At 36.7% G+C, this 9,824-nt stretch overlaps 1 pseudogene; it reads left to right on the top strand.

Moving 5' to 3' along the window:
* Positions 1–963, top strand: LOC112579602 (annotated as a pseudogene).
* The last annotated feature ends 8,861 nt before the right edge of the window (positions 964–9,824 follow it).

The following is a 9,824-nucleotide window of genomic DNA, read 5'->3' as shown; positions in this document are numbered from 1 at the left end:
ATGGAAAAGCTCAATTGAACAGTGCTGAGTGAATTCATCCTCATGGGAATCACAGACTGCCCTGAGCTGCAGGCTCCATTGTTTGGACTCTTCCTCATCATCTACATGACCTCAGTGGTGGGCAACTTGGGCATGGTCATCCTCACTAAGGTGGACTCCAGGCTACAGACACCCATGTACTTCTTTCTCAGGCACCTGGCTCTTACTGATCTTGGTTATTCAACAACTGTGGGACCCAAAATGTTGGTAAATTTTCTTGTGGATCAAAATAAAATCTTCTACAATTTTTGTGCCATTCAGGGAGCTTTCTACATTATGTTCATTATTAGTGAGCTTTTTATTCTGGCAGCAATGTCCTATGACTGCTATGTGGCCATCTGTAACCCTCATCTCTACACAGTCATCATGTCAAAAAGGGCATGCTGGATTCTGGGGGCAATCTCCTATGTCTATAGCACATTTGTGTCTCTTCTAATCACTATAAAAATGTTTAATTTATCCTTCTGTGGCTACAATGTCATCAGACATTTCTACTGTGACTGTCTCCCTTTGATATCTTTGGTTTGTTCAAATACACGTGAAATTGAACTGATTATTCTGATCTTTGCAGGTTTTAATTTAATTTCATCTCTGCTAATAGTTCTTGTGTCTTACGTGTTTATTCTTACAGCTATTCTCAGGATGAACTCTGATGAAGGAAGGCACAGGACTTTCTCTACATGTGGATCCCACTTGACCGTGGTTACAGTGTTCTATGGGACTTTGATATTTATGTATGTTCAACCAGAGTCCAGCCATTCCTTTGATGCTGAGAAAGTGGCATCTATATTTTACACACTAATTACCCCCATGTTAAATCCCTTGATCTACAGCTTGAGGAACAAAGATGTAAAATATGCTGTTCATAGACTATGGAAAAAACTATATAATATCTTAAGTTCATTTTGCTATGTGGTTCCTTGAATGAGGCTATGAACATTGAAATTTGTTATAAGTTTTCTCAGAGGGAAATGCAAGGATAAATGATTTCAACATATGTTTAGAGATTGACTTCTGTGCACCAGTTAAACTGAGTGCTCTGAACACATTAATAAATGAACATATTCTAGTTGTTTTTGTCTCCTTACATATTAAGTCTACTCTATGGCAAATAAGGGTCTTGCCTCTCTTTCATTTGGCTCACTTTCCACAAATTGGTTAAAATGTGTATCATGTTTTGATTAAGAGACCTTGTATGACTATATGCATTTGATGATCTTACTTGGAAAAAGCAGCATGAGATGATTCTATGATTTGAATGGTGAAAGTGTAGTGCAATATTCTGTAATCTATAAGTCTGTCATGTCCTTTGAATATACTTCTTACATAACTCTCTTTAACTTTCCTAATTTCTTTTTTGCTTACTTCAATTACTTTTTAACATTCAATAGATTTATTTGCATCATAGAGATGCTGGATTGTCTTCTATGTACATCATCAGGAAATAAAATAATCAATGAACAAATCTAATTTGCATAAAAATAATTTATAAGAATAGTCAAGTGAGGATAATTATTACTTATATTTCATATGTCATTTTAAATTATTAATAAATGTGCATTTATATGTCTCATCTATTCATATATAAACATAAAAATGTGTGCATCTGAGATTATGTATAATGAGCAGAAATACACAGGAATGCTAACAGCACATGGATTTGAGAAGGTAAACTGAATAAACATAACCTAATATCCCACTCCTAGAATACATGTTAGAATACATTTGATTATCCCTCAGATTATAAAACAAAACAAAACAAAATACTGAGTTACAGATTTGGATATTTTACATTCTTTTAAAACTTAATCACATTATTAAGTTGATACATAATATATCAGAAAATATTCTATTTTCCATAGAACATAAAAATGTAAAAATCTGGAAATGCTACATACCATAAAAAGTAGCTCAGTGTCATTACATATCGAATACTTTCAATTTAGATTTTAAGTAGATAACACCATATATCAGCTAGAATATCTAGTAGTTTGTGAGTATTTGGAGGAACCTAAACTTATACATTGTTAGTAGAAAATAAAATGGTATAAATATTTTAAATACATTTAAGATTCATTTTTTTCTGCAGCAGCATATAGTAGCTCTATTTTCAGTTTTTTGAGGAACTGCCATACTATTATTTGTATTGACCATACCAATTTCATTTCTATCAACAATGTGGAAGGGTTCTCTTTTCTCCACACCCTCTTCAGCATTTATTGTTTGTAGATATTTTAATGATGACTGTGTGTGAGATGGTATCTCATTCTAGTTTTGATTTGCTTTTTTCTAATAATTAGCTAAGTTGAGCATGATTTTATGTGCCCACTGGCCATGTGTATATCTTTTTTGAGAAATGCCTATTTAGATCTTCTGCCCATTTATATTGGGATATATATATAGAGAGAGAGTCCATGGAATTCTCTGGGGCAGAATACTGGACTGGGTAGCCTTTCTCTTCTCCAGGGGATCTTCCCAACACAGGGATCAAACACAGGTCTCTTGAAATGCAGGCAGATTCTTTACCAGGTGAGCCACAGGGAAGCCCAAGCTGGTTTCCTTGGGAAGCCCTAGAAAATCAGTCCTGAATATTCATTGGAAGGACTGATGCTGAAACTGAACCTCCAATACTTTGGCCATCTGATGCAAAGAACTGACTCTTTGGAAAAGCCCCTGATGCTGGGAAAGATTGAACATGGGAGGAGAAGGGGATGACAAAGGATGAGATGGTTGGATGGCATCACGGACTCGATGAACATGAGCTTGAGCAAGCTCTGGGAGTTGGTGATGGACAGGGAAGCCTGGCATGCTGCAGTCCATGGGTCACAAACAGTCGGACATGACTGAGTGACAGAACTGACTCCAGGATTCTTACCTGGAGATCTTATGGACAGAGGAACCTGGTGGACTATAGTCCATAGCGTTGCAGAGAGTTGGACACAGCTAAAGCAACTTCACACACACACACACACACACACACACACACACACACACACAACTTATAAGCTGTTTGTGTGGTTTGGAGATTAATCCTTTGTTGGTTGTGTTGTTTGCAAATATTTTCTCCTCATTGTGTATGTTGTCTTTCTGTTTGGCTATGGTTTCATTTTTTGGGCAAAAGTTTTTAAAAGTTTTAGGTCCCATTTGTTAATGTTCATTTTATTTTTGTTATTTTTATTTCTGTTATCTAGATGAATCAAAAAAGATATCACTGTACTGATTTGTCAATGAGTGTTCTGCCTATGTTTTCCATTAATGGTTGTATAGTACCCAGCCTTACATTTAGGTGTTTAATCCTATTTGAGTTTATTTTTGTGCATTGTGTTAAAGAATGCTCTAATTTTATTTTAATTTTTTAACATGCACCTGTCGAATTTTCACAGCAGCATTTAATGAAGAAACTGTTTTCTCCCCATTCTATGTAGGTTTACTTCTGTGTCTTCTATCCTTTTCCTTTGATCTATATTTCTGGTTTTGTGTCTGTACCATATTGTTTTATTACTGTAGTTTTTGTAGTATGTTCTGAAGACTGATACTATGATTCCTTCAGTTCCCTTTTTTCTTTCTCAGGGTTACTTTGTTTATCCAGGGCCTTTTTTTCCCCCTTAATTTCTTTTCTTAAACTAATTAATTTATTTATTTGACTTTACAATATTGTATTGGCTTTGCCATACATTGACTTGAATCTGCCATGAGTGTACATGTGCTCCCCATCCTGAACACACCTCCCACCTCCATCCCCATCCCATCCCTCTGGGTCATCCCAGTGCACCAGCCCCGAGCACCCTGTATCATGCAATAAACCTGGACTGGTGATTCGTTTCACACATATTTTACATGTTTCAATGCCATTCCCCCAAATCATCCCACCCTTGCCCTCTCCCACGGAGTCCAAAAGACTGTTCAATACATTTATGTCTCTTTTGCTGTCTCGCATACAGGGTTATCATTACCTTCTTTCTAAATTCCCTATATATGCATTAGTATACTGCATTGGTGTTTTTCTTTCGGGCTCTGTATAATAGGCTCCACTTTCATCCACCTCATTAGAACTGATTCAAATGTATTCTTTTTAATGGCTAAGTAATATTCCATTGTGTATATGTACCACATGTTTCTTATCCATTCCTGTGCTGATGGAAATCTAGGTTGCTTCCATGTCCTGGCTATTATAAACAGTGCTGAGATGAACATTGGGGTACACATGTCTCTTTCGATTCTGGTTTCCTCAGTGTGTATGCCCAGCAATGGGATTGCTGGGTCATATGGCAGTTCTATTTCCAATTGTTAAAGGAATCTCCACACTGTTCTCCATAGTGGCTGTACTAGTTTGCATTCCCACCAACAGTGTAAGAGGGTTCCCTTTTCTGCACACCCTCTCCAGCATTTATTGCTTGTAGACTTTTGGATAGCAGCCATTCTGACTGGTGTGAAATGGTACCTCATTGTGGTTTTGATTTGCATTTCTCTGATAATGAGTGATGTTGAGCATCTTTTCATGTGTTTGTTAGCCATCTGTATGTCTTCGTTGGAGAAATGTCTCTTTAGTTTTTTGGCCCACTTTTTGATTGGTCTTTTATTTTTCTGAAATTGAGCTGCAGGAGTTTCTTGTATATTTTTGAGATGAATTCTTTATCCATTGCTTCTTTTGCTATTATCTTCTCCCATTCTGAAGGCTATCTTTTCACCTTGCTTATAGTTTCCTTTATTGTGCAGAAGCTTTTAATTTTAATTAGGTCCCATTTGCTTAGTTTTGCTTTTATTTCCAATCTTCTGGGAGGTGGGTCATTGAGGATCCTGCCGTGGTTTATGTCAGAGTGTTTGCCTATGTTTTCGTCTAGGAGTTTAATAGTTTCTGGTCTTACGTTGAGATCTTTAATCCATTTTGAGTTTATTTTCGCGTATGGTGTTAGAAACTGTTCTAGTTTCATTCTTTTACAAGTGATTGACCAGTTTTCCCAGCACCACTTGTTAAAAACATTGTCTTTTCTCCATTGTATATTCTTGCCTCCTTTGTCAAAGATAAGGTGTCCATAGGTGCATGAGTTTATCTCTGGGCTTTCTATTTTGTTCCATTGATCTATATTTCTGTCTTTGTGCCATTACCATACTGTCTTGATGACTGTGGCTTTGTAGTAGAGCCTGAAATCAGGCAGGTTGATTCCTCCAGTTCCATTCTTCTTTCGCAAGATTACTTTGGCTATTCGAGGGTCTTTGTATTTTCATAAAAATTGTGAAATTATTTGTTCTAGTTCTGTGAAAAATACTGTTGGTAGCTTGATAGGGATTGCATTGAATCTATAGTTTGCTTTCAGTAGTATACTCATTTTCCTATATTGATTCTTCCCATCAATGAACCCGGTATATTTCTCCATCTATTAGTGTCCTCTTTGATTTCTTTCACCAGTGTTTTATAGTTTTCTATATATAGGTCTTTAGTTTCTTTAGGTAGATATATTCCTAAATATTTTATTCTTTTTGTTGCAATGGTGAATGAAATTGTTTCCTTAATTTCTCTTTCTGTTTTCTCATTGTTAGTGTATAGGAATGCAAGGGATTTCTGTGTGTTGATTTTATATCCTGCAACTTTACTATATTCATTGATTAGTTCTAGCAATTTTCTGGTGGAGTCTTTAGGGTGTTCTATGTAGACCATCATGTCATCTGCAAACAGTGAGAGTTTTACTTCTTCTTTTCCAATTTGGATTCCTTTTATTTCTTTTTCTGCTCTGATTGCTGTGGCTAAAACTTCCAAAATTATGTTGAATAGTAGTTGTGAAGGTGGGCACCCTTGTCTTGTTTCTGACTTTAGGGGAAATGTTTTCAATTTTTCACCATTGAGGATAATGTTTGCTGTGGGTTTGTCATATATAGCTTTTATTATGTCGAGGTATGTTCCTTGTATTCCTGCTTTCTGAAGAGTTTTTATCATAAATGGATGTTGAATGTTGTCAAAGGCTTTCTCTGCATCTATTGAGATAATCATATGGCTTTTCTTTTTCAATTTGTTAATGTGGTGTATTACATTGATTGATTTGCAGATATTGAAGAATCCTTGCATCCCTGGGATAAAGCCCACTTGGTCATGGTGTATGATCTTTATAATGCGTTGTTGGATTCTGATTGCTAGAATTTTGTTAAGAATTTTTGCATCTATGTTCATCAGTGATATTGGCCTGTAGTTTTCTTTGTTGTGGGATCTTTGTCAGGTTTTGGTATTAGGGTGATGGTGGCCTCATAGAATGAGTTTGGAAGTTTACCTTCCTCTGCAATTTTCTGGAAGAGTTTGAGTAGGATAGGTGTTAGCTCTTCTCTAAATTTTTGGTAGAATTCAGCTGTGAAGCTGTCTGGACCTGGGCTTTTGTTTGCTGGAAGATTTTTGATTACAGTTTCAATTTCCATGCTTGTGATGGGTCTGTTAAGATTTTCTATTTCTTCCTGGTCCAGTTTCGGAAAGTTGTACTTTTCTAAGAATTTGTCCATTTCTTCCAAGTTGTTCATTTGATTGGCATCTAATTGTTGATAGTAGTCTCTTATGATCCTTTGTATTTCTATGTTGTCTGTTGTGATCTCTCCATTTTAATTTCTAATATTGTTGATTTGTTTTTTCTCCCTTTGTTTCTTGATAAGTCTGGCGAATGGTTTATCAATTTTATTTATCTTCTCATAGAACCAACTTTTGGCTTTGTTGATTTTTGCTATGGTCTCTTTTGTTTCTTTTGCATTTATTTCTGCCCTAATTTTTAAGATTTCTTTCCTTCTACTAACCCTGGGGTTCTTCATTTCTTCCTTTTCAAGTTGCTTTAGGTGTAGAGTTTGGCTATTTATTTGACATTTTTCTTGTTTCTTGAGGTAAGGCTGTATTGCTACGAACCTTCCCCTTAGTACTGCTTTTACCGTGTCCCATAGGTTTTTGGTTGTTGTGTTTTCATTTTCATTTGTTTCTATGCATATTTTAATTTCTTTTTTTATTTCTTCTGTGATTTGTTGGTTATTCAGCGGCGTGTTGTTCAGCCTCCATATGTTGGGATTTTTAATAGTTTTTCTCCTGTAATTGAGATCTAATCTTACTGCATTGTGGTCAGAAAAGATGCTTGGAATGATTTCTTTTTTTTTTTTTTTTAATTTACCAAGGCTAGATTTATGGCCCAGGATGTGATCTATCCTGGAGAAGGTTCCATGTGTGCTTGAGAAAAAGGTGAAATTCAGTGTTTTGGGGTGAAATGTCCTATAGATATCAATTAGGTCTAACTGGTCTATTGTATCATTGAAAGTTTGTGTTTCCTTGTTAATTTTCTGTTTAGTTGATCTATCCATATGTGTGAGTGGGGTATTAAAGTCTCCCACTATTATTGTGTTATTGTTAATTTCCCCTTTCATACTCCCTAGCATTTGTCTTACATATTGCAGTGCTTCCCTGGTGGCTCAGAGGTTAAAGCATCTGCCTGCAATGTGGGAGACCTGGGTTCGATCCCTGAGTCGGGAAGATCCCCTGGCGAAGGAAATGGCAACCCACTCCAGTATTCTTTTCTGGGGAATCCCATGGGCGGAGGAGCCTGGTGGGCTACAGTCCATGGGGTCACAAATGTCGAACATGACTGAGCGACTTTATCCACTCACTATGTTGGTGCATAAATATTTATAATTGTTATATCTTCTTATTGGATTGATCCTTTGATCATTATGTAGTGTCCATCTTTGTCTCTTTTCACAGCCTTTGTTTTAAAGTCTATTTTATCTGATATGAGTATTGGCTGCCCTCGCCTGCCTGTCTCCAGTGGGGGATGGACCAGTCTGCAGCTGGCTAGCTCTGCTCAGTCCTTTGTTCTGTGAGCCTGACTGGTGGTGGTTAGGGCTTTTTGCGGGATCGTGGAATAGCTATCCCACAGTCTGGTTTGCTATCTCAAGCTGGTTCCCTCGGATTGTCCTCAGGACATTCAGGCTTGGTCCTTATCCTAAGCACTGCCCCTGGCTCCTCCCTGTCCCTCCCCCGCTTGCTAATGGGGGACGCAAGCATCAGGGATGTTGCACCGCTGGGAATTGCTGTTGGACACGTAATCTGTGGGTTTTAATTATTTATTTATTTTTCCTCCCAGTTATTTTGCCCTCTGAGATCCCAGTGCTCACCACAGACCCACTGGAGAGAGTGTTTCCTGGTGTTTGGAAACTTCTCTCTCTTTTTTTAAATATGAATTTATTTATTTTAATTGGAGGCTAATTACTTTACAATATTGTATTGCTTTTGCCATACATCAACATGAATCTGCCATCGGTGTACACGGGCTCCCCCTCCTCAACCCCCCTTCCACCTCCCTCTCCATACCACTGAAACATGTATAATATCGTATGTGAAATGAATCACCAGTCTAGGTTCGATGCATGATACAGGATGCTCGGGGCTGGTGCACTGGGATGACTTCTCTCTTTTTTAAGACTCCCTTCCCGGGATGGATCTCCATCCCTACCTCTTTTGTCTTTCTTTTTATCTTTTATATTTTGTCCTACCTCCTTTTGAAGACAATGGGTTGCTTTTCTGGGTGCCTGATGTCTTCTGCCAGCATCCAGAAGTTGTTTTGTGGAATTTGCCAGCGCTCAAATGTTCTTTTGATGAATTTGTGGGGGAGAAAATAGTCTCCCCATCCTATTCCTCCACCATCTTAGGACCGCCTCAGAGTCTTTTTTATTATACAAAGTTAAAATTTTCTTGTTCTAGTTCTGTGAAAATTTTCACATGATCCTGTTATCCCACTCCTGGTCATATAACCACAGAAAACAATAATTCAAAAAGATACACCCCAGTGTTCACTGCAGCTCTATCTACAATAGTGAAAACATGAAGGCAGCCTATTTGTCCTCTAACAGATAAAAAATGTGGTATATTTATAGAATGCAATAATGCTCAGCCATAAAAATGAGTAACAGTGGATGAAATAATGGCATTTGCAGCAACATAGATGGATTTAGAGACAATCATATTCAGTGAAATAAGCCAGGCTGAGAAAGACAAATGTTGTTTGATATCACTTATATGTGGAACATGAAAGAAAGTGTTGCAATTGAAACTCTATATAGAATGGAGATAGACCCTCAGACATAGAAGTGAAACTAATGGTTACCTGAGTGGGGAAAAAGGGAGCAGTTTAGGAGTCTGGGATTGACATAAACACACACTATATATAAAATAAATGGCCATAAGTACCTATTGTATAGTACAGAAAACTATATTCAATGTTTTGTAATAGCCTTTAAGGGAAAAAAAGATGAGAAAAAAAAATGTTTACCTATGATTGAATCACTTTGCTATACACCCAAAACTAACACAGCATTGTAAGTAAATTATCTTCAATAAAAATACAAAAAAAGTCTTAAAATTTTAACATATCTAAACTCTAACATAATATTTATCCATTTCACTGCCTCGTACTTACCCAAGAGAAAGAGCAGCAGATTTTTTTCTATTCAAATGTTAATAGAAGCTTTATTTATATTAGCCAGACCTTGGGAACAATCTAAATGTTCCTCCACTGAGGATGAATAAGTAAATCGTGACAAGTGAATTCCATGCTGCTGTAAAGAGTAATAAATTGTTGGTATACACAAAAATATGACAACTCTCAAAGTTATTAAGCAGAGTAAAGGACACCAGACTTAAAAGATAAGATAATCTAAAATTTAGTTGCAAAAACATTCTAAAATGAAGATTCATTTATGGTTGCACAAAGCAGATCAAACAAGAAATGTCCGAAATTAATAAAACATGTCATACAAGGCATACAATGTGGAAA

Source organism: Bubalus bubalis, chromosome 16 (genome assembly GCF_019923935.1).
Source record: "Bubalus bubalis isolate 160015118507 breed Murrah chromosome 16, NDDB_SH_1, whole genome shotgun sequence".
NCBI lineage: Eukaryota > Metazoa > Chordata > Mammalia > Artiodactyla > Bovidae > Bubalus > Bubalus bubalis.
This window is presented reverse-complemented; position numbering and strand designations above follow the sequence as displayed.